This window comes from Bos indicus, chromosome 9, assembly GCF_029378745.1.
Source record: "Bos indicus isolate NIAB-ARS_2022 breed Sahiwal x Tharparkar chromosome 9, NIAB-ARS_B.indTharparkar_mat_pri_1.0, whole genome shotgun sequence".
Lineage (NCBI taxonomy): Eukaryota > Metazoa > Chordata > Mammalia > Artiodactyla > Bovidae > Bos > Bos indicus.
In genome coordinates this window covers 38,230,571-38,256,169 of record NC_091768.1, presented here as the reverse complement: position 1 = coordinate 38,256,169, position 25,599 = coordinate 38,230,571, and the positions used below count along the sequence as shown (strand labels likewise).

Genomic DNA, 25,599 nt, shown 5'->3' with positions numbered 1-25,599 from the left:
AAAGAAAAACTCAGTTGAAAAATAAAGGATGTTTCTCTTAGGTTTTGTTTCAAAGTCTAAGAAGTATAGTTGTGGCCCATGGGGAGAAAGTATTTATGTGAAGATATTTGTGTAACTCAACAGTCTATTTGCTAACTTTCTTTAAAAGAGACTTTGAAGGCAGACACTTGAGCCATGCTTGCAGAAAAATCCTTCAGAATTTCTTTTTTCACATTCAGCTTAACATCTATTTACAAAAAGGTTTAAGTTGAATTGATGGTAGTAATATGAAATTTTGGCCTGTATTTTCCAAAATTTTTCTCAAGTGAAATACATAATAATCTCTGAAAACCTTGCTTTAAACTTGCATTATTTTCTTAAGATCAAAGAAAAATTGGCATTATTTTTTGGCAAAAAAAAAAAAAAATGAAGTGACATTCCAAGCATCAAAGATGTTTTCAGTGTTTTAAAAATACAATTACACTATTCATCTGTTTTCCCTTTAGAACCAATCAGTGTACCATGCATACCAGCTATGGTAGGTACTGTGCCTTGGATGGAATGCTAAAATGTAGTCTCAGTTGAAATAAATTGAAGTTCGTTCATTAGAGACTAAACACCACCAAGAGAGGAATCAGTTTCCTTTAATCTTTCACATAAAGAGGCACTCTTTAAATTCAAGTAAAGAATTTTGCATATTTATTATATTTTTGGATGATGGAACTTACACATGTACAGGCTAAATGTCTTTCTTTACAAAGAAAGTGTGTAGTAAATATCTACTTCTGCTATTTCCTCTAACAAATGACTACTCTAGCAAGCCAAACTCTCCAATAGTACAATTCCTATCTTCTTTTCTCATCCTAATAGTTTTCTCTTACATTGATTTGATGCTTCTATAAATGCATAGATCTCGGCATTCAAATGAAACAGCAAGGAAACTCCTCTCGTCCATGTCCAATGTGAATTCTCACCCTGCATATTGGGGGTCGGGTCTCAAATTTTCCCTGGTTTGCTGGGACGTTCCTGGTTACAGTGATGAAAATTCTCACCCAAGAAATCCCTTAGGTCTGGGAAAAATAAATGGTTAGTAATTGAAGAGCTGTCAAACCTGGACTGTTGGTATTTTAGAGGGCTGATCTTAGCAGACTTTTTAATTTACTTTTTAACTTGTACGTAGTGTCAAATTTTCCAAGGAGTTGAAAGGGTGCACGTGGGTGCGCGTGCGCACACACACACACACACACACACACACACACACACACACACACCCCTTTTATCCAGATTAGTAATTGTTTAATTAAACTTTCTATATCATCTATCACCCATCTACCTGCATTTTAGAATAGAAAGGAGATATGCCCCTTTACCGGAGAAGGCGATGGCACCTCACTCCAGTACTCTTGCCTGGAAAATCCCATGGACGGAGGAGCCTAGAGGGCTGCAGTCCATGGGGTCGCTGAGGGTCGGTCACGACTGAGCGACTTCACTTTCACTTTTCACTTTCCTGCATTGGAGAAGGAAATGGCAACCCACTCCAGTGTTCTTGCCTGGAGAATCCCAGGGACGGGGGAGCCTGGTGGGCTGCTGTCTCTGGGGTCGCGCAGAGTCGGACACGACTGAAGCGACTTAGCAGCAGCAGCAGCATACCACTTTACCTCTAAAAATTCAGTGGTTATTTTCTAAGAATGAGTACAGTCTCTTTTACAATCACAGTATATTCAGTATATTTGTTAAAATTCTAAAATTCGGCATTTATGCATACTCTAATTCATAGTACATATTCAAATTTCATTGAATGTTCCATGATATCCTTTACAGATTTTCCTACTCTAAAATCTAATCCAAATTAAATGAATTTCATTTAATTATTATGTCCTGTTAGTTTTTCATGTCCTTTTAGTCTTCTTTAGTTTACAGTTTTACATTTTTTCCCTGTTTTTCTCATCCTTGAGATTTTTGAAAAGTATAAGTAGGTCTTTTATTGTGTAGAACGTTCCTTAATTTGGGTTTGTCTAGTTTCCTCATGATTAGATTCAGGTTATAAAGTATTTAGGAAGGAATATCACTGAAGTGATGCTGTGTCTTTCTCAGTGTATTGTATCAGAAGCTACATAATGGTAGTTTATTCCAGTATTGCTGAGGTGGGGGAATGCTTTAGATTTTAATCCTCTAGTTTTAGCAGCTAAGGGATTTTCTAATGCCAGTATTCCATCCATATTAGTTAGTTACCTTTCTATTGTCATTCTGTTGTAAGGAGGGGTTCACCACTTGTGTTTTAATTTATACGAGGGACTCAGTGCTGTATGAAATTTATCATTATGATTGTCCTATTTGTGTGTGTGTGTTAGTTGCTCAGTCGTGTCTGATTTTTTGCCAACCCATATAGCTCACCAGGCTCCTCTGCCCATGGAATTTTCCAGGCAAGAGTACTGGAGTGGGTTGTCATTCCCTTCTCCAGGGGATCTTCCCAATCCAGGGATTGAACCCAGGTCTCCTGCATCAGAGGCAGATTCTTTACCGTCTGTGCCACCAGGGAAACCCTATGAACCACAGGGACTGAGCCACAGGGATTGTCCTATGGTCTAGCTTTATTATTTGATGTACCACTAGCCCTATGGGGTAACATTTTCTGAAATATGCAGTGATCTCAGGTTCCTGAGTCTTCTGAAAACAGAAGCAAAATTCATCTGCTGCTGCTGCTAAGTCACTTCAGTCTTGTCTGACTCTGTGCGACCCCATAGACGACAGCCCACCAGACTCCTCCGTCCCTGGGATTCTCCAGGCAAGAACACTGGAGTGGATTGCCATTTCCTTCTCCAATGCATGAAAGTGAAAAGTGAAAGTGAAGTCGCTCAGTTGTGTCCGACCCTCAGCGACCCCATGGACTGCAGCCCTCTAGGCTCCTCCGTCCATGGGATTTTCCAGGCAAGAGTACTGGAGTTGGGTGCCATTGCCTTCTCCGGCAAAATTCATCTACTTCTTACCTTTTGCAAAAATAAGAGGAATAAGTGTATGATCAGAAAACACTTTTGAAAACTTCAGAGAAGAGACACAATGTACATTCCACAGGAAAATTCTTCCACAGCTCATCAGACAAGTGCATTGAGTGTCTCCTACACTCAGCATGTCTTACCAGATGCTGCTTCATACAAAACTGTAGAGTTAAGAGTCCTTGGGAGAATATAGCTTCCACATCACCTGCCTGCAAGTGTTGTTCTTATTATTTCAAATGTTAATTGCATAGTTTTAAAGAAATGTTAACTGAATAGCTCGTGAGACTCAAAGAGCAAAACATAGCTAGTAACACACAGGTTATATATTTAAGATTCCTTTTTTTTTTTTTTTAATTTGCGATTCCTTTTGTTATGTCATAGTTGATCAGGAGAGAGGCTTATACAGATAAGTCAGTTTGAAGACAATCAGTACTCATTTTGTGAATAAAAGAGTGGTTTTTCAGAATTGGTAAATTGATAGGCATTTATGATTTACTTCATTTTCCAGTGTGTTCTTAGTTGATAGGTTTTATATCCACAGACATGCTTAATTCAGGAAGCAGGAGTGAACTGTAACGACTAAGTGACTTGGGCTGAAAAGCCCTTCACTTGGTCGATGTTATGGGTCTTTCACCTGTAGGTTGAAATAGAATAAGCTCATGACTCCTGAGTCCTAAAACTTGGGTCATTTCCTTGTATATGGGCATTTACAAGTAGGCATGAGGTGAAAAGTAATACTTTTAGTAAGAATACTGAGAACAGCTAATTACACCTAGCTGTAATATCTGGGAAACTCTACAGTTTGCTTGACTTATCTTTGGCTTTGTCTCAGGGACTACTACACATCCTGGTGCTACTCAGTTAACAGATACTGCAGTTTTAACTCCTCAATGCAGTAAAATGAAACCATTTTAAACATCATGACTTATTTTCTTAAGAGACCTGAGATATTTAAATAAATCCCTTTTCTACACTAAGATATAAAACAGGATTCATTTCTTCATCAGTAAAAAAAGACCGAGTACATTATTGAACTAGATGAGTTCTCTGTTTGCTTTCAGCTCAAAAAACACTATATTTGTAATTATGAAGTGCTTAATCATAAGCTTTTATACTTAGCACATTAGGCTTAAACTAAATTGAGGACAATCCTCTGTCTTTATCTAGAGACACTTTATAATAGGGATTTGCGGTACAATCATCTGTATGACTTATACAGTTAAAATCTCAGACGGTAAAGCGTCTGCCTGCAATGCGGGAGACCCGGCTTCGATTCCTGGGTTGGGAAGATCCCCTGGAGAAGGAAATGGCAATCCACTCCAGCACTCTTGCCTGGAAAATCCCACGGACGGAGGATCCTGATACCCTACAGTCCATGGGTTTGCAAAGAGTCAGGCACGACTTCACTTTCACTTTCTTAGGACTTGGAATTTCATTACCATTTCTAGTAGTTTATAGTTACTGTATCTTCACTTTAAAGACATTGTTGGTCATATTTAAGAATCATCTGAAGATGACTCTGGTTAGGAATGAAAATCCCAGTGTATTGTTCCTGTAGGAAAACGCCATCTGCTAAGAGTGATTCCCTTTACGATCTTTAAGATGTGGATTCAAACCTTTTTTTTTTTTTAAACAACCTGCTTTAGCTCCAGATTGGCCGTGTTCTGTCCCATGGCCAAAGGGCAGGAATAGAAGTGGAGGCTGTGCCTCCGCTGACCTTGAGATGACCTCACACTGACCTTGCGTCGCAGCCAATTGCGCTGGCTCTGCGATCTCAGACTGCTCCAGGGTCCTGCAGCCTGGTCTATCCATTGAGCTGGGAAAAGGGCGGTAAAGAAGGTAGACACCCGAGGACTTGGTGGTACTGTAAAAGCCTGAACCATGGAGGACCAGTAAATGGCAACACGCACAAGTGGAGCGTAGGTATGTATTTTAGAAACTGATCCACTCTGAAACTTGGGGGCTTCTGACAGATTTCTCTGTGAAGCATCTGTAAATATAATCTCTTAACGTTAAAAAAATGCACTGTGGGTGACTCTGGCACTGTATGCATCCTCTTGTGTGTGTGTGTGTGTGTGTGTGTGTAAGAGTGAGTGTGTGAATGCTCAGTCACTAACTTGTGTCCAACTTCTTGGGACCCCATGGATTGTTGCCTACCAGGCTCCTCTGACCATGGGATTCTCCAGGCAAGAATACTGGAGTGGATTGCTATTTCCTTCTCCAGGGAATCTTTCAAATCCAGGGATCAAACCGGGGTCTTTATGTCTCCTGCATTGGCATGCATGTATGTGTTATTTGCTCAGTCAGCTTGTACTGTTTGTGACCCCATGGACTGTAGCCAGCCGTCATGGGATTTTCCAGGCAAAAATACTGGATTGTGTTGCCATTTCCTGCTCCAGGGGATTTTCCACCTAGGGATTGAACCGGGTTTCCCACATTGCAGGCAGACTGCAGGCAGGTTCTTTACCACCCGTGCCACCTGGGAAGCCATTCATCCACTTATACCTCAGCATACTGAAGTTTACCCACAAATTGACTTCCCATGAAAGAGTCCATGGGAAAGAAGAAGCAGTCTTAAAGCAGTAGTCTCCAATGTTGAGAGGGAAACAGAAGAAAAAGAGAAAAAAGTAGTAGAGAAAGACAAAAAATCATTTGAAAGCAGAGGCAAACAGAGATAAAGATCGCAAAGAAATGGGGACTGGGTGATGGGTAAAAGAAGAAAGATGCTTTGAGGAAGACAGCTTGTATATCATCAGAAACTCACTTTATACTTTTTGAAAACTACTTACCCTAGAACTTTTCTGTTTCTAAAATCACCTCTTTTCTTTCCTTCATAATCACTTCTTCTTACTCCTGCCACCTTGTTTTATGGTACTACCTACACGCCAGTTTATGTAGATACCACAGAAGAAAAGAAGATAGCAGGGAAAGGGGAAGGGAACATACTGTGTGTTGGACACTCTGTAGAACATCTTAATGATAAGTGTATTAGGTGTGTTTATATATGAGGAAGAAGCAATTTAAACAAAGATTGAAAAGATTCTAACTGGTTAGATTGATAAAAATGAATCGTGCAGTTTCTGGAGATTTATAAGGTCTTATTTAACTTTTAGTTTTGCTTGTAACCTCAACATTTTATTGGCATCTTTGAGAAGAATGGTGTGTAGCTAGAACCAAGTTGATTTATTTGTGGATAATTATTAATAAAGAAGGCTGAGTGCCAAAGAATTGATGCTTTCGAACTGTGGTGGGAGCAGACTCTTGAGAGTCCCTTGAACTTCAAGAAGATCAAATCAATCAATCCTAAAGGAAATCATTGAATATTCATTAGAAGGACTGATGATGAATCTCCAATACTTTGGCCACTTAATAGAAAGAGCCTCCTCATTGGAGAAGACTCTGATGCTCAGAAAAATTGAGGGTAGGAGAAGAAGGGGGCAACAGAGGATGAGATGGTTGAATAGCATCACTAACTCAATGGACATGAATTTGAGCAAACTCTGAGAGATTGTGAAGGATAGGGAAGCCTGGAGTGCTGCAGTCCATGGGGTCATAAAGAGTCAGACACAACTTAGCAACTGAACAACGTTATCAATATGTACACAATTTCTGTTTTAATGGCAAGTAAATAGTAAATTTGTAAAATAGTAAATCTGTCAATAGTAAAAGCCCCAATAAAATAGTCTCTCTCAAATATGCCAAGATAGTTTGTGCACCATACATTGTCCCATATTTTGCCTAATTTATTTTACCTTCTCCACTGGGGACCACCCTATTTCCAGTTCTTTCCTTTATTCTTCCCTCCCTCCCACCTCCCTCCTTCCTCCCCTTCCTCCTTTCTCTTTTCCCTCTGTCTCATCATTTCTTTCTCTCTTTTTCTTTCCAGATAATCCTAGTCATCTCTCTTTTTGGTTGAGTCATCACTCTTTACATCACCACTGACATGCTGTAGAAGGAGAACATCAGGAAAAGATTAACACATGAAGTATGATCCCCTGACGTATTGTAGTCACACAGTGCCTATTTTGAGGAATTGTGCAGAAGGTTTGGTCAATGTAACAATGCTCAGAATGTTTTCCTATTCTGGGATAATGAATGTTATCTCCAAGGTTGTGATTCAGAAATCTAACCTGTGAGGGCAAGTTCCTCATTACATTTTGATCACTGTGGTTACAGTGCTGTGCTTTATTTCTAAATCCGGGTATCCTTCCTTAGGCTATCAGAGATCATAAGAATTGCATCTAATATACATGCAGGCTTTCCAGTGTTTTTAGCAAGCAGTTTGGTTTAGAATGGGAATTTAAAATCACAGGTAATGCCACAGCTTTACAAAATCCAGTTGTTAATTCTTCCTCAGGGCTGTTGCACTGGGGCTTATCAAGGAGACACTGATTGGTTTCATTGTGGGGTCAGTTTTTAGTGTGGAGGTAGTTTTTCTTTAACATTCTCCTGGGAAAAGTCCCAATCACCCATGGGAAAGGAAATCACAAGTTTGGAAGGTCAGCTATCTCCTGACCTGGGGAAGGAAAGAAGGTGGGTTGGGGAGTGGTTGAGGCCAAAGGAAGAGGATAACAGTGAGCTAAGGTTCTCTTTCCTGTTCCCAACCATAGGCTCTTCCTAGAAAATTTACCTTCATACTTTGATGCATGAGTTTTAAAAATTCTGCAACTTATTTTTAAATTCCTCAGAGAATGGTAAGCAATATATTTTTAGCACCTTAAAACTGACTTTATATGTTTTCATATGTATTATTTTATTTGATTCTCAGAAGAACCTTATGAATTATCTTTTATCCCCATTTTTGGGAGAGGAACAAAGACTATGAGAAACTGATGCTCTCGAGTCCACTCAATAAGTCAGCAAATTTTCATTGGCATCTGCTATGTGTCAGGCATGATGCTAAGTCAGTAAGAGTAGAGCCAGGGTGGAGACAGATATTTGAGAATTCCCGGTCTCTAATCCTATCCTGTTCCATGGCGCCTCACTTCCTGATGAGTATAGTTGACAGAACTCTTCCTGGACTTCCAGCTGCATTTCTTTCTTCCTGGATAAAATTCTCCCTTCTTGCCTATTAAAATATATTAATAGCCAATGCTACTTATTTCTAACTGTGTCATTCCACTTATTTGGAGAAGGCAATGGCAACCTACGGCAATGCTCTTGCCTGGAAAATCCCATGGACGGAGGAGCCTGGTAGGCTACAGTCCATGGGGTACTGAAGAGTCAGACACGACTGAGCGACTTCACTTTCACTTTTCACTTTCATGCATTGGAGAAGGAAATGGCAACCCACTCCAGTGTTCTTGCCTGGAGAATCCCAGGGACGGCGAAGCCTGGTGGGCTGCTGTCTATGGGGTCGCACAGAGTGGGACACGACTGAAGTGACTTAGCAGCAGCAGCAGCAGCATTCCACTTATTAGAATGTAAACTCCCTGAGATAAAGAATCATTTTTGCTTTTGTGATTGTTGATTTTGTTTTATAGCATCTATGGCACAGCGTTACCCACATTAAATGTGCAATATAGAATCACTATATATATATATGTATAAATTTCCATAAATATAATCAGTAGCCTTTGGTAATTATAAAGTAAATCATGATATTTTTCAGGTGAGGAGATGAAAATTAGCTTGAGCTGATTTGCGCCAATAATTAGCTTGGCACTTAATTATTTTAATTGACATTCTGTTTTGAAGCATAAATGTAGAAGTAAGATTTGTCACAATATATGGGACAAATATAATCTTATAAAAATATAGTTAAATTATTTTGAATATTCAGGTTTATAATTTGACCTTGGAAATGTCTCTGTGTGTGTGTTTGTGTGTGTGTATGTGTGTGTGTGTGTGAAGGAAAAGAATGTAATGCTAATGAAATCCAGAAATGGAACAAATGGGAATTGGGAACAGGGAGGTTGCAGCATTTTTTCATCCAAAGCAATCTCAACTCCAAGAGCAAAACTTTATGAGAGTTTAGTTTTTTGAGTGAATTGATGAGCTCACCCTTCCTTTTCACGTTCCTTTCCAATTTGCACAGCTGAAAAGCATTGTCAATGAAAACACCCTATTAAGTCAACAATCTGTATACCCTATCTGTTAGTTCTTGTTCCTGAAGTGCCATTTTAACTATTAACCATTTGGAAAAATTGGCGTGACATTCCAAACATAGTTGATAAATTTTCTCAGGTTCACACTCAGTTGCAAACACGTTCTGAGTTATATATAATTACTGCACCCGAGGGGATCCTGACAAAAATCCAGGTATTTCCTGTCCATACTCTGCGTCTCAGCCTGTTGTATACTTAGACCCAGGGAGCCTGATTCCAGAACATACTCCAAAGAATCTGGGATTTGAGAACCCTAAAATAAAACTTCTGAGTGTGTGTGTATATTTGGTCAGAAAGACCAGAAAAGGAGTGGAAAAGGGAGACAGAAGAAAAGGCCTTTATACGAAAACATTTAACGTGGTGAAATTCTTTAAGAAGTACATTGAAAATAAAATTTGAATATTCTGCTGTAGTTGAAATGAGTAAACTAGGTCTGTGTACCAATATGGATAGATTAGATGAAAAATAATGTTTAATAAAAATACAACTTGCACAAAAATATTTAGCGATGGCATTCTTTAAGTAAAAATTACCAAAATTGCACATTGATATATATATGTGGTGTAGCATGATTATTTTTTTAAATGGCTTGAGTTATATATATAAATATATGTAAATATATTTATGAATATATAAAAATATCTATGTATAATAAATTCTGGTTAATGGTTTTCTGGGGACGGGAAGGGTAGAGAACAAATTTGGGGAAAGGTGATTTGAGTTTTAATGTTTATTTCCTTGAGTGAAGAAAAAAGATTAGTGTCAAATGTGCAGACTAATATTTTAAAATTATGAGTGGTGGTTGACACAGTGGCTGTTTTACTATTTTAAATATATATACATATATGCATATAAATTAACAATGAAAGTGAACTTTTATCCTTTAACATCATTCATATGTTGAGAAAATTTATGATTAATAAAAGTTGGAGGTTTCAGATGTATGTTACAGAAAGGAGTAATTGATCTCATTTTTAAGTGTTCTGATAAGACTCGTAGTTTAAGGAGTGATGACTTTTTTATTGAAGAATCATTGATTTACAGTGTTGTGTTAATTTCTGCTGTACAATAGAGTGATTCAATTATACATACATATATATGCATTCATTTTAATATTTTTCTCCATTATAGTTTACATAGGATTTTGAATATAGTTCCCTGTGCTATACAGTAGGACTTTGTTGTTTATCCATTCAGTATATAATAGTTTGCATCTGCTAATCCTAAACTCCCAGTCCTTCCCTCTCTGACCCGCACTCCCTGCTTGGCAACCAAAAGTCTATTCTCTGTGTCTCTGAGTCTGTTTTTTATTTTGTAGATAAGTTCATTTTATCATATTTTAGATTCCAAATATAAGTGGAGTATATCACATGGTATCATATGGTATAGTGTGGAATATCGTAGATATTTGTCTTTCTCTACCTGACTGATTTCACTTAGTATGATAATCTCTAGGTCTATCCATGTTGCTTCAAATGGCATTATTTCATTCTGTTTTATAGTATTCTGCCCCATTCTTTTCATTCCTTCATCTGTGGATGGACGTTTGGGTTGTTTCCATATCTTGGCTATTGTGTAGTGCTGCTATGAACTTTGGGATGCACACATCTTTTTGAACTATAGTTTTGGGAGTGGTAATACTTTATTTAAAAATGTTCACCACATTACTTATTACTTGAGACCCAGTGATTGTATTGATACTTTACTACTGTATTAGGAAGATTTTTGATATTCCACTTGAGTGTTCACTGCCAATGCATTATGGGTATTTTGTTTGAGTTTTCCATTCCTGACTAAAACTGATAATGCACTGTCGTATTTCCTTGCACTCACTATCTGTGCAGTTGTGGAATTTGCAATAAATTTAGGCATAAAAACAAATCCTTCTTCAAATCTTGTTGTAGGAAGAGTGAGGGTTGGGTCTCATCTTGCCTCCATTGGCCTAATCCTGTTTTTGGAATTAGCCTGGCATCTTACCCCTGGATGGGCTGCATGAAACGGGATGCTTTATGGTCTTATTTCTCCTTTACTTTTTGTTCCTTGCTTGAGACTTTAATCCCTCAAACTCAGAAGTTAAAAAAAATATATTTGTTTTATTTAAAAATACTTTCCTTGTTAAAAAAATGAAAACTAATGGTGAACATAGTGAAAAATAGTACTCTTTCCCCTTGTATCCCATTATCTGCCCCTCTAGTGTTTCTTCTGCAGTCTTATTTGCCTTTAATTGTTCTGTGGTGAGAAAATTACTGTATCCACAGAAAAGACATTTTCTAAGGAGGTGAAACTTTTCTTCTGTGCTTCTTACTTTCTCATTATTTCTCCGTTTTACCCTGTACCCTCTCACCTTTTCTAAGCAAAAAGTCTTGTTCATTGTTGACTTCTATCATTTGATATCACTGCTATTTGTATTTCTAATAGCACATGCAGAATCTTCCTCAGTATCCAAGGGAATGATGCTACAAATTCCAGGTCACTGACACGGCTCAGAACTGCTGCAATCTCACCATACATCTGGATATATCTCTCTCCCTTTGGTCAAAAGTTATCTTTAAAGAAGGCACATCAAATTTTACCCTTAGGAACTGAAGATATTTGTTGAAGCTAAGATCTTATTGGATAAGAAAAGGCATTTTAGCTCTGCAGCACTTGCAGTATTACACAAGAAAAGGAGTTAGTAGTGCTAGCATTTTAAAAATTTTAAATCCTTAACTTATTTTAAGGTTTTTAAGCTCCTTCATATTATAATCAGAGGATGAACATTTGTTCATATTTTTAATTGCTTGGCACATGTTGGGCTTCCCTGTAGCTCAGATGGTAAAGAATCTGCATGCAATGCAGGAGACCTGGGTTTGATCCCTAGTTCAAGAAGACCGCTTGGAGAAGGGAATAGCAACCCACACCTATATTCTTGCCTTGAGAATTCCACTGGACAGAGGAGCCTGGTGGGCTATAGTCCATGGAGTCACAAAGAGTTGGACATGACTGAGCAACTAACACCATGCTGTGGCACGTTATAAACAAATTTTATACAAGTTCAACAATTTGATATAAGTGAGAATGATGTATTTTAAAAAAATGGCAGTTTTCCTGTTTCCATAGATTTTAAAGAAATCTTAGGAAACTTAATGACTTTTGGTAGAAAAATACCCAGTGAGTCAGTTGAAGACTTATTCTTTCTAAAGAAAGCCAGTTTTTTGTTGGTCTGTTGCAGACACTATTAGCACAATGGTTTAATGACTTAAATACTTTGAATGGAACGGAAAACTTTATTACATACTATTTTTGTCTGTGTTAATGTATATGACAGTAAAATGGAAGTAGTTGAATTTTAGTGAAAAAAGTCACGATGATTTCAAATGCTTACAGTGGAATGAAAACAAGAGAAAAGTTGATTAAGTTAATTAGCTAAGTTTTCAGCTTATATTGATAATAGATTGCATGTGTTACCTGTCACCCTGCTTCATCTCTGCTCAGTAATGTCCTTTTCTGCGTTGACCATCTCCAGAGTCCTTCTAATTATATATAAGGAATAGATCCTTATATAAAATGGTACCTAGATTATCCTCTGCTAGACATTATATAAGTTGAAATCATTCTAGTTTCAGAATGTAGGTTGTGGAACATAATGGTTACCTGTGCATTTCCCAGTGTGTGTGCTTAGAACAGTAGAACTGAGAGCAAGTTTGTGAATAAAAGGGCTCTGGGGCCAACGGAATGCAGGAAATAGTTCAAATCATGTTTTCTCTTGGAAATTCATAATGAACTTAAGTATAATCAAAGAACTGAGATCTGGCGTATAAAAACTTGTCTGCTGCTGCTAAGTCACTTCAGTCGTGTCCCACTCTGTGCGACCCCATAGACGGCAGCCCACCAGGCTCCCCCGTCCCTGGGATTCTCCAGGCAAAAACATTGGAGTGGGTTGCCATTTCCTTCTCCAATGCATGAAAGTGAAAAGTGAAAGTGAAGTCACTCAATGATGTCCGACTCTTCGAGACCCCACGGACTGCAGCCTGTCAGGCTCCTCCGTCCATGGGATTTTCCAGGCAACAGTACTGGAGTGGGGTGCCATTGCCTTCTCCGAAAAACTTGTCTAACTTGTTTAATTACTGATATCCAAAACAGTAGATGCATTAGGTTTAATAGTATGGAGCTAGTGTTCTGAGACCTATCATTTAGGAAGCAGTGGATTAAGCAGACTTTGATAAATGAACAGTTTGGAAGCTAATTTTTCAGGCTATTTCCTTAATTTGCATTTTTTTGTCTCTTCAGATTCATATACCTGAAAGCAGATATCTCAGTCTCAGTGTTTACTAAGCTACCATGTGCAGAAAGGAATCTGAAAGGTCAATAATACCATCAAAACTCAGCATTTTTGTTAAAACTTTTCATTAGTGAATTTTTAAAAATTCAGGATAACAGTATTTGAAATTTTAAAACTTAATGTTGGTCAATATGAGGTACCTAGAAAAGAATGCAAGCAATAATTGGAAAGGAATGTATTACAAATTAAAACCTAGGAAAGCTTTCTAGAAAGAATTGCCTGTTTCTTGAACTAACCCAAGGTGTTGTTGTATAGCTGCTAAGTTGTGTCCGACTCTTTTGCGAACCCATGGACTATATAGCCCACTGGGCTCCTCTGTCCATGGGGTTACCCCAGGCAGGAATACTGGAATGGGTTGCCATTTCCTTCTCCAGGGAATCTTCCTGACCCAGGGATTGAACTTGTGTCTCCTGCATTGGCAGGCAGATTCTTCACTGCTGAGCCACCAGGGAAGCGACAACAGCAACATACTTAGTGTTAAAAAGCATTACCAGGAAAGAAGCAAAACTGAAAGCATTTAGTTTGGCTTTACTTAAAGTTAGAAGTTTTGTAATTCTAATTTGCCGTATCTTAAAGGATAAAGGAGCAGTAATATTACAGAGAATAAACTGAAGATTAATAATTGTTTGATAAAGTGGGTAAGTGGATTCTATATCAGTACAAATAGGAAGAAAATAGGGCTTATTAAAAAGAATTAAAAGGAAACAGAACAGCAAATAAAGACATACCTAAAATGTTTTAAATCATGGGAAATGTGAGCAGAATCCCTAATTCATCAAATTCAGAACGTGTACAACAGAGCAACTCTCTTTGAATCACGAAGGTTGATGTAGAAGTAGGATCAAAGGGGACACTTCACAGAACAGTTACAAGAGGCTGGAAATATAAATTAGTTCAAGGGAGATTTTAAGATATTCATGAATAGCCTGTGGTTTTAAAACAATATTGTAGCCACCTCCAATGGTTATTGAAAATGAATAATGTTTAAATAAGTGAGGTTCATACTGTTGACTTTCTGAGGCTATGAAGTCTTTAAGAGTGTGGCCTCTGGAGTATAACTGCCTAGTTTCTCATCACAGCGTCTCCACTTACATGTGATGTTTGGACCTTACTGACTTCTCTAATATTATTATCTTCATCAGTAAATTGGAGAAAATAACAGAACCTGTCTGACTGGATTGTTGTTAAATTCTTAGCACAATGCCAGGCACATAGGAAGGAGATTAAAAGCATTAGCTATTGTGATACTGTTATAAAATGCATGATTGGTGACACTTCACTGAACTTTTAAGGACAAGAAATCCCCAAACACTCCTCAGAGCTATTCTAAAAGACCAAATATTGAGCGTGGAGGAAACTGGCAAGATCTACCATATTTTTAACCTCTTACATAATATTCCCGATGGTACAATTTTGAAATTATATAACTATTTTGAAGTTTATTATATGTCCAAATCTGCCATTCATGTGCTTGATAATATTCTGTGGCCCATAATTTTTGTCATCTCAAGTATTTATTATAAGAAACATCCCTGAACATTTTAATTTAACTTTTATTACTTCTTTGCAAATATTTACTTACCTCTGGACTGGAAGAGAATCCTTTGCCTTGCCCCCAGTGATCAAATTCTTTCATTTTTAATTTTGCCTGATGTGATGGAAAAAGAAGAAAGTTGCTTTTTCTTAACTGTTGAAGTTTTCTGAATGTATTTACTGTAAGTAATGAACTTTAATTACTTCTGCAATTATAGCTTATTTGATTGAATTTTCCACTGACTGCACAAAACATCTGTACTACTGGGACCATGCATAGACTCTGATCTGGGTACAATATGCTGTTAAAATATAGTAACATCTGCAGTCCATTAATTTCTAAAGCAATAGGCAAGTTGGGCTTCCAAATGGGTTCAGCCAAGTTTATACTTAGGAATTCTGTTTCTTTGTTTTCCGTATAAGTGGACTGAGACAGCTTATGCTTTCTGCCTTGTTTAATAAAGAAATATAAAAATAAACAGCATTTGATTTGATGCTCTATTTTATTCTGACTACACTAACTATCCTCAGAGATGATAGAAGTAACAATGGTCAGAAGACACTCAATTATAATTTTACTGACATCAGAATACTGTTACTGGACTGCTAAGTGATACGAAGGTATTTTGCAATAATAGCACTTTTGTGTGGACTTCTTTAAAAACTCAGTCTAAGAATACTTGAAAAGTGGGAGAGGATCCTGAGAAAGTAAGAGTTTTAAATTTTTCCTGAAAGTACAATGAAAGACTGCTATTATCATTACTTTGTTTCTTATTCCTTACAGAAATATTCTGGTCAATACAGAAATATTTCTCTAATAAAATCTAGAGATCATTTTCTGCATCCTTATGTTTTAGAAAAATAGGTGAGACATAAAAATTTCATAGAGAAGGAATAATGCTGACATGAAGAGGCTTAGTACAGCTGCCAATGAAAGTCATTCGTTTCTTAGGTAGGGTTTTAAGCTACCATATTATTTTACCTATGTTTGACTTGTATTACTCAATCAATAACCAAGGTCACTCCAATTTTCAAAATAGAAAATATTATCCATCAAAAGTCTGTGTTAGGAAATTAGGGTTGTAGAAATGGTTCATGTTTTTCTGTTTTCCATGCATCCCTGTAGTCCTGGTTGCCTTGTGAGTGGTTTCTGACTATGAGATATAGTTGGAAGTAAAGGATGCTACTTCCAAAGCTGTTCCATCAGACTTCTCTGTTCCCCTCCCTGGTCAGCCTTAGAGGTCAAGGGCTTTAGATGGCAGAGCTACAAGGCAAGGAGGCTTCTTTACTCACATCAGGCAGGCCCATCAACAAAAATAAATGTTTTTAGTTTTAAATTTCTGAGATTTAGGTCTGTTGTAGCACCCATAGTAAACATCCGAAGATCATTGCTAAGTATAATGTATAACCCTACTTAAGTAGTTAGGATTGTATCTGTGAGAGTGAATCTTATTTAAGAGGGATTATTCATGAATCTTTGAATAGTTGGCACTTCTTACATTATATATTATGTCTGTTCCTCAGTTCAGTAAATTAACAGCATTTGTCCTTACACACAGGCATGTGTATGCATGCTAAGTCACTTCAGTCATGTCTGACTCTTTGCGACCCCGTGAACTGTAGCCTGCCAGGCTCCTCTGTCCATGGGATTCTTCAGGCGAGAGTACTAGAGTGGATTGCCATTCTTCCTCCAGGGGATCTTCCCAATCCAGGGATTGAACCCATGTCTCTTATGTCTCCTGCACTGGCAGGCAGGTTCTTTACCACTAGTACCACCTGGGAAACACTTCCTAAATTATATATTATGTCTGTTCCTTAGTTCAATAAGACACAGCACTTGTACTTGCGTATGCACACACACACACACATATGTATTTTGAAAATAGCCTAGCTTAGCTCAGTTGCCAGCTTAGCAGCCCAGAGACAAAAATATCACAACTATTTTTGTGAGGGAGAAAAGAGAGCCTAGGAGTGGGCCCAGGAAGCCCTGTTAAAGGAAGACCCTGTAAATAAATGGATTGGAGTAAGAGAATCGGCAAGCATCAGGAAGGAGTGATATGTCCTTCTGAGGAGCATTCCCTGAGGGAAGGCTTGCAGGAGTCCAGGGCAGCCATGAAGCCCAGAGGGAAAATCAAGGCCTTGTCATGTGTACAAACTGCTGTGTACAAACTGCCTGATTAATATCGAAGGTTCTTTCTTCTACCCTATCGCAGATATGGATGGAAACACACTGATGGGGAAGGACTGGGCCTCTTGAGGTAATCTGATGCACTCTCTCTACCACTTTTGTGCATCTTAAATGGGCTTTAAACATCCCAAAATGTCTACAATGTGTTCATTTCCTGTGGTGGATTTACAGTGTGTGACAGGAAATCCATTTCTTTTCCTGTAGATGCTAAATTCATTACCTTGGCACAGAATTCAGGCTCACTCTTTGCACTTGCTGCCATAGCAACCCGTGTCGGGCATTTTTTCTTTCTTTCTATTTTTTCTCCCCCTGGAAGCAAGGTAGTCACATGTTGCAGCAAGAACTATACTCCATCAAAAAATATTTTAAAGGCACCTCACGCTGTCATACCAAGGTCTCTCTACACTGTCACCGCTGTAAACGACATACTTCATAAATCTATAATCACATTATAGATTATAGCATTCTAAACCAGCAGAGTATGGCATTCTGTAAGATCTCTTCATGAGATTGCTTCTTTTTTCTCTCTCAAATGTATTCTCATTGGTGAGAGGTATTTGAAATAATGAGTGTAATGGATTTTTCTTCCCCATCTAACAAAATGCTCTACAGAGCAGTGATGATCACTGGAGCCGTCTTGGACAAGGTACTTGTCTTAAATGATATAAATGCTGCTGTGGCTCTTAATAATGTAATATTAAAATTCCACATATGCTAGAGTGTCATCTGCTTTCTGCCTAAAAAAAGAATGCCATAAATGTTGTCCTGATTTCTAAATGGAAGAGGGAGTAATTATAAGAAATGAAACAATGTGAATGATTTTCCCTGCTCTGAGTACTAGTAGGGTTGTTTTGGGGGTGGTGTCTGAAAGAGGAAGAAAAAAAACCAGCACAACTGGTGTGCTTGCCTGAGTCTTAGAAGGTCTTGTTTTTGAGGGTCCAATGTGCAATATACTTATCATATATCCTGTTGGTAGGGCTTTGGGAATACCTACATCAACTCACAGAGGAAGTAACAAACATGGGGAAATTGTAAGACTTTGTCATTATGGGGCTAGTTACTATATAAAAACAATCATCGAATTGTATGTGCTAAGGGTCCCAATCATAAAGCCCATGTGATTTAATTTACTCCCACTATTTAATTTAAATGTAGTATCCAGAAATACTCCGAGGTGGGAGATTTTCAAAGAAAGAGCCATTAAGTTATATGTGCAAAACAGATACATCCTAAAGGCTGAAGAATGGGTGATGGCATATGATCCTTTTTACTTTTTTTTCTGTAGCTTTTTCATGTTCTCTTTTACCTTCCTTCTCAACTAAAATATTTTGCCTTACCTCATTTACCTCTATATTCTTAGGTATGAAAAGTAAATCCAGGTCTATACAATAAGATATTACTGTTGTATATTTCCATTTCTCTCTTTCTCAATTATTTCATTTATTAAACAATATTGTGCTCACTCACTAAATTAGGGTTGAAGTCTTAGTAATGTATTTTAGTAAGCAAAGATACCTATGATCCAGATAATGCAAATAATGTTTAAAAAGTGGAGCATTTTAAACTTTGCATTGAAACTGTATTCAGCTATCTAAGGTTTGCTAAGTGATTACATGGATTAGGAGGTATTTCTATGAAATGAGTATGAGAAAGACTTTGAACAATAAAAATTGAATATATGATGATGTAAAACCTATGAAAAGTATGATGAGAGGAAACTCAGAATCAATAAAATGTCAAAGTGCTATAGACCAGGTAGATACAGTAGCAGATGCAAATTATAAAAATTGACACCTCTTCTCAGGCAGCAGGTCTAATGTCTTAGAGCTGCAACAGTAAAGATTTATATAACATGCCATCAATTATATGTGCTAGTAGGAAAAGAGTTAAACTAGTGAGAGCTGCCTCAGTGGGAAATACTTTGCAGGGGCCTGGGACTTGATAGATGTAACTAAAGGAATGCTTCAGGGTTGAATACAGAAGTGGGCAAGGGAGAGGTATTCTAAGACCTGAGAAATGCAAGAACTATGACACTTGTCCCACTTCCTGGGACCAGCTTTGTCTAAGGCAGGGTACTGTGAAAGTAACCCTTCAGGAAGCTGAAAGGAGATGAATCAGTTTTTTGGCCATCTAGGGAATTCTGAATGGATCAAATATCAAGTGACTATACTAGGATAGCAGTTGTGAAATGCTGAGTAAGGGAAAGATACCAGTTATTTTAAGAAAAACAAAAGTTAGTGGAACTGAATGGTTAAATCTAAGACATGTGTGTATTAGTCACTCAATCATCTCTGACTCTTTGAGACCCTATGGATTGTGGCCCCCCAGGCTCCTCTGTCCATGGGATTCTGCAGGCAAGAATAATGGAGTGGTTTTCCATTTCCTCCTCCAGGGGATCTTCCCAACCCAGGGATCAAACCTGGGTCTCCTGCATTATAGGCAGATTTTTTACCATTTGAGCCACCTGCTGCTGCTGCTAAGTTGCTTCAGTCGTGTCCGACTCTGTGTGACCCCATAGATGGCAGCCCATCAGGCTCCCCCGTCCCTGGGATTCTCCAGGCAAGAACACTGGAGTGGGTTGCCATTGCCTTCTCCAATGCATGAAAGTGAAAAGTGAAAGTGAAGTAGCTCAGTCGTGTCCGACTCTTCACGACCCCATGGACTGCAGCCTACCAGGCTCCTCTGCCCATGGGATTTTCCAGGCAAGAGTACTGGAGTGGGTTGCCATTGCCTTCTCCATGAGCCACCAGGGAAGTCCAAATAATAATTAATTTCAAAATCAGTATTTGTAATGGAAGAAAGCTATCTATAGTTGCTATCTTTTGTTTTTTGTTGAAAAGTACCTCTTTCCCCCTTTCTTTTGGCAATGGCTTTCATCTTCCCCCAAGAACCTTATTCTCTTTGATTCCAACCCAGAAGTGGCTGCTGTGGCTTCCTCCCTTCCTTTTCCTCACCTAGGGATGGCCATATGACCTACACTTGTCCATTCAGGGCTCTGTACCTCCTAGCCACATTTGGTTAAAGACATAGAAACATAGCCCAAGATAGATGTTTGCTCTATGTTGTTGGAGTTGTAGAGATTGCACCTTGAGAGCTGCAGGTGGCCATGTTCCCTGGTAAAGATAAAGCCTGGCAGCAAAAGCTAACAAGCAGTGAGCAACTAAGGTGAGATGTTCATGCACACTTCACACATGGGGAAAGAGATCCAGAGAAGAGAGAACATGAGAGACAGATAATAGCTTTAGCATTTGAATTCTCCATTCCAGTCTCCAAGGTCTGTAAAACTCTCAACTTCTTCATATCTTCATTGAGTCAATAAATTGGCCCAATATCTACTCATTGGGCTGAGTGCCGAAGAATTGATGCTTTTGAACTGTGGTGTTGGAGAAGACTCTTGAGAGTCCCTTGGACTGCAAGGAGATCCAACCAGTCCATTCTGAAGGAGATCAGCCCTGGGATTTCTTTGGAAGGAACGATGCTAAAGCTGAAACTCCAGTACTTTGGCCACCTCATGCGAAGAGTTGACTCATTGGAAAAGACTCTGACGCTAGGAGGGATTGGGGGCAGGAGGAGAAGGTGACGACAGAGGATGAGATGGCTGGATGGCATCACTGACTCGATGGACGTGAGTCTGAGTGAACTCCGGGAGTTGGTGATGGACAGGGAGGCCTGGCGTGCTGTGATTCATGGGGTCGCAAAGAGTTGGACACGACTGAGCGACTGATCTGATCTGATCTGGTCTGGACTCCTCTTTATTTTCATAAGGTAGTCTGATTTGGATTAATGTCATTTGTAACTAGAATCCAAATTAGTGTATTTCTCAATGAGATTAAGAAAGCATTATCAGAAAAATGAAAACATTTTGTTTTGGTTATTAATTGGAAGTGATACATTTGCAGATATGTCAATCCCACTTGAAACCTGTAAACAGCTTATGTTTGGGGCAGTGATTATAGGGTAATGCATAGAAGTAAGGGCCTAGATTTTACCACTTGGATCTATTTTTTAAAAATGTCTAGGGTGGGGTGGTGGTGGTGATACAAAAGGTGATATCTAGAAGAAATATATCAGAAATAACTATTAAACATTTCATAAAATTTGACAACTCTACAATTAAAAAGACTGTGTGTTGTTTAACCAAAAAATTGTTATGCAAATACTTCATAGACTCTCTAATGAGAAATGATTGGGCCAGGAGCCAGGTTAAAGCAGGGATAAGAACTGTCTGTAAATCTGGTGCTTTTGACAAAAGGAATGGTGGCAAAGTACTGTTTCATCCCTTTTCTGTGGTTTGAAGATTTAAATTAGCCTTTCTTTTAGTTTTTAAAGGACTTTAATAAAGATAAAGATTTTGTTTATGACAATTAAGTAGTCATGCATTGTAGGTCACTGTAAGAATGCTGAAGCTAAATAATGTTAATTTAAAACTTTGTAATATATATCTGGAGAATCTAATGGACAGAGAAGCTTGACGGGCTACAGCCTGTAGGGTCCCAAAGAGTCAGACATGACTAAGCAAAGAACACTTTCACTTTTTCTATATGTGAGAAGTTTCAGTACGAAACAGTTCTTGAACTGAGTGACAGCCAAGTCTTTAGGATTTAATTTTGATAAGTGAAAATACAATAGGGAAATGATTTAAGAAATCTTGATAACACATTTCAGAGTGATATAATACACTCCAAAATGTTGTTAACTTCTTGGCTCTTGGGGCAGTAATCTAGTTTCTACACAGTTTTTGTACCATTTTTATTTAAAAAAAATTTAAGGGTCCTAACCTGTCATGTTCCAATCGTTTGATATTTTCTAAGTTCATGGGCTAAAAGTAGTGAAAAAATACGTTATTTATAGGTAAGAAAGTATTATGTAGATTGTTTAAAGATTTTATTAATTATGTTACTGCCCATCTTTGGGTGATCAAAAATAATAATGCTGTACACAGAATTGGGAGTCAAAACAGAAGATAAAAATAATCACCGATCTATTTGTAGCTTTCATGTTGTCTAAAATGCCACCCCACCAACATAAAGAGTGACTGTCAGTCTCCTCTAGGGGAATATATTACTGAGTCTTATCTTCTCAGTCTGAGGAAGTTGGTTTATCTATTAAAAACCAATCTATCTGCTAAGTCCAGTTCAGTCACTCAGTCATGTCTGATTCTTTATGACCCCATGAACTGGAGCACGCTAGGCTTCCCTGTCCATTACCAACTCCCGGAGCCTACTCAGACTCATGGCCATCATGTTGGTGATGCCATCCAACCATCTCATCCTCATCCCCTTCTCCTCCTGCCTTCAATCTTTCCCATCATCAGGGTCTTTTCAAATAAGTCGGTTCTTCGCATCAGGTGGCCAAAGGCTTGGAGTTTCAGCTTCAGCATCAGTCCTTCCAATGAACATTCAGGACTGATTTCCTTTAGGATGGACTGGTTGGATCTCCTTACAGTCCAAGGGACTCTCAAGAGTCTTCTTCAACACCACAGTTCAAAAGCATCAATTCTTCAGCACTCAGCTTTCTTTATAGTCCAACTCTCATATCCACACATGACTACTGGAAAAACCATAGCTTGGACTAAGATGGATCTTTGTCAGCAAAGTGATGTCTCTGCTTTTTAATATGCTGTCTAGGTTGGTTATAGCTTTTCTTCCAAGGAGCAAGTGTCTTTTAATTTCATGGTTGTAGTCACCATCTGCAGTGATATTGGAGCCCAAGAAAATGAAGTCTGTCACTATTTCCATTGTTTGCCCATCTATTTGCCATGTAGTGATGGGACCAGATGCCATGATCTTTGTTTTCCGAATGTTGAGTTTTAAGCCAAACTCTGGTAAAAAATCATAATTTAGATACGTAGCTATAACTTAAATTTTTCTTGGTGTTGCATCAAGAATCTAAGAGGAAATGCCTGTTATACAGAAGTTCTCAAATGTCATACTGGAACCCCTGAGAGTCCCTGAGATCATTTTAGGAGATCTTTGGGGGTCAAAACCATTTTCAAAATAATACAAAGATGTTATTTGTATGGATTACTATTGCTTTCAGTAACTGATAAATAAATACTTTAAAATATTCTCAGTTTCAATATTCTTTGCAGCTGAAGATGGAGAAGCTCTATACAGTCAGCAAAAACAAGACCGGGAGCTGACTGTGGCTCAGATCATGACTCCTTATTGCAAAATTCAGACTTAAATTGAAGAAAGTAGGGAAAACCACTAGACCATTCAGGTATGACATAAATCAAATCCCTTATGATTATATAGTGGAAGTGACAAATAGATTCAAGGGATTAGATCTGATAGACAGAGTGCCTGAAGAACTATAGATGGAGGTTCGTAACATACAGGAGGCAGGGATCAAAACCATCCCCAAGAAAAAGAAATGCAACAAGGCAAAATAGTTGTCTGAGGAGGCTTTACAAATACCTGAGAAAAGGAGAGACGTGAAAGGCAAAGGAGAAAAGGAAATATATTCCCATCTGAAGGTAGAGTTCCAAAGAATAGCAAGGAGAGATAAGAAAGCCTTCCTCAGTTATCAATGCAAAGAAATAGAGGAAAACAATAGAATGGAAAAGAGCAGAGATCTCTTCAAGAAAATTAGAGATACCAAGGGAACATTTCATGCAAAGATGGGCACAATAAAGGTCAAAAACGGTATAGATCTGACAGAAGCAGAATATATTAAGAAGACGTGGCAATAATACACAGAACTATATAAAAAAGATCTTCATGACCCAGATAACCATGCAGAGCCAAGCATCCTGGAATGTGAAGTCAATGGGCCTTAAGAAGTATCACTATGAACAAAGCTGGTGGAGATGATGGAATTTCAGTTGAGCTCTTTCAAACCCTAAAAGATGATGCTGTTAAAGTGCTGCACTCAACATGCCAGCAAATTTGGAAAACTCAGCAGTGGCCACAGGACTGGAAAAGGTCAGTTTTCATTCCAATTCCAAAGAAAGGCAATGCCAAAGAATGTTTAAACTACCACACAATTGCACTCATTTCACATGCTAGCAAAGTAATTCTCAAAATTCTCCAAGCCAGGCTTCAACAATCTGTGAACTGAGAAATTCCAGATGTTCAAGCTGGTTTTAGAAAAGGCAGAGGAACCAGAGATCAAGTTTCCAACATCCTTTGGATCATTGAAAAAGCAAGAGAGTTCCAGAAAAACATCTACTTCTGCTTCGCTGACTACACTAAAGCCTTTGTACAGATCACAACAAATTGGAAAATGCTTAAAGAGATGGGAATACCAGACCACCTTACCTGCCTCCTGAGAAATCTGTATACAGATCAAGAAGCTACAGTTAGAACCAGACATGGAACAATGGACTGTTTCCAAATTGGGAAAGGAGTGCATCAAGGCTGTACACTCTCACCCTGCTTATTTAACTTCTATGCAGAGTACATCATGCGAAATGCTGGGCTAGATGAAGCACAAGCTGGAATCAAGATTGCCAGGAAAATTATCAATAACCTCAGACATTCAGATGACACTAACCTTATGGCAGAAAGAGAAGAGGAACTAAAGAGCCTCTTAATGAAGGTGAAAGTGGAGAGTGAAAAAGCTGGCTTAAAATTCAGTATTCTAAAGATGAAGATCATGGCATCTGACCCCAGCATTTCATGGCAAATAGATGGGGAAACAATGAGAACAGTGGCAGACTTTATTTTCTTGGGCTCCAAAATCACCGCAAATGGTGACTGTAGCCATGAAATTAAAGGACGCTTGCTCCTTGGGAGGAGAAGGTGATGACAGGGAACAAGATGTTTGGATGGCATCAGCGACTCTGTGGACATGAGTTGAACAAGCTGTAGGAGATGGTGAAGGAGAGAAAGGACAATGTAAACTGAGAATGTCTCATAGTGGTGAAAATGAGTCATCTTTTTAATTGAACTTTTGGAGGAAGCCCTCACTCCCTTGGCCCCCCTAATTTTAGGCATGCCTGTTTTGCATTCGTTCAGTTCAGTTCAGTCACTCAGTAGTGTCCGACTCTTTGCGACCCCATGAATCGCAGCACGCCAGGCCTCCCTGTCCATCAGCAACTCCTGGAGTGAGCAACTCCCGGAGTTCACCCAGACTCACGTCCATCGAGTCAGTGATGCCATCCAGCCATCTCATCCTCTGTCGTCACCTTCTCCTCCTGCCCCCAATCCCTCCCAGCATCAGAGTCTTTTCCAATGAGTCAACTCTTCCCATGAGGTGGCCAAAGTACTGGAGTTTCAGCTTTAGCATCATTCCTTCCAAAGAACACCCAGGGCTGATCTCCTTCAGAACGGACTGGTTGGATCTCCTTGCAGTCCAAGGGACTCTCAAGAGTCTTCTCCAACACCACAGTTCAAAAGCATCAATTCTTCGGTGCTCAGCCTTCTTCACAGTCCAACTCTCACATCCATACATGACCACAGGAAAAACCATAGCTTTGACTAGACGAACCTTTGTTGGCAAAGTAATGTCTCTGCTTTTGAATATGCTATC

At 38.6% G+C, this 25,599-nt stretch overlaps 1 pseudogene; it reads right to left on the bottom strand.

Annotated features, from left to right (window-relative positions):
• The window catches only part of LOC109563504 (CWF19-like protein 1), a 113,598-nt pseudogene that overhangs the window by 11,904 nt on the left and 76,095 nt on the right, over positions 1 to 25,599 (bottom strand).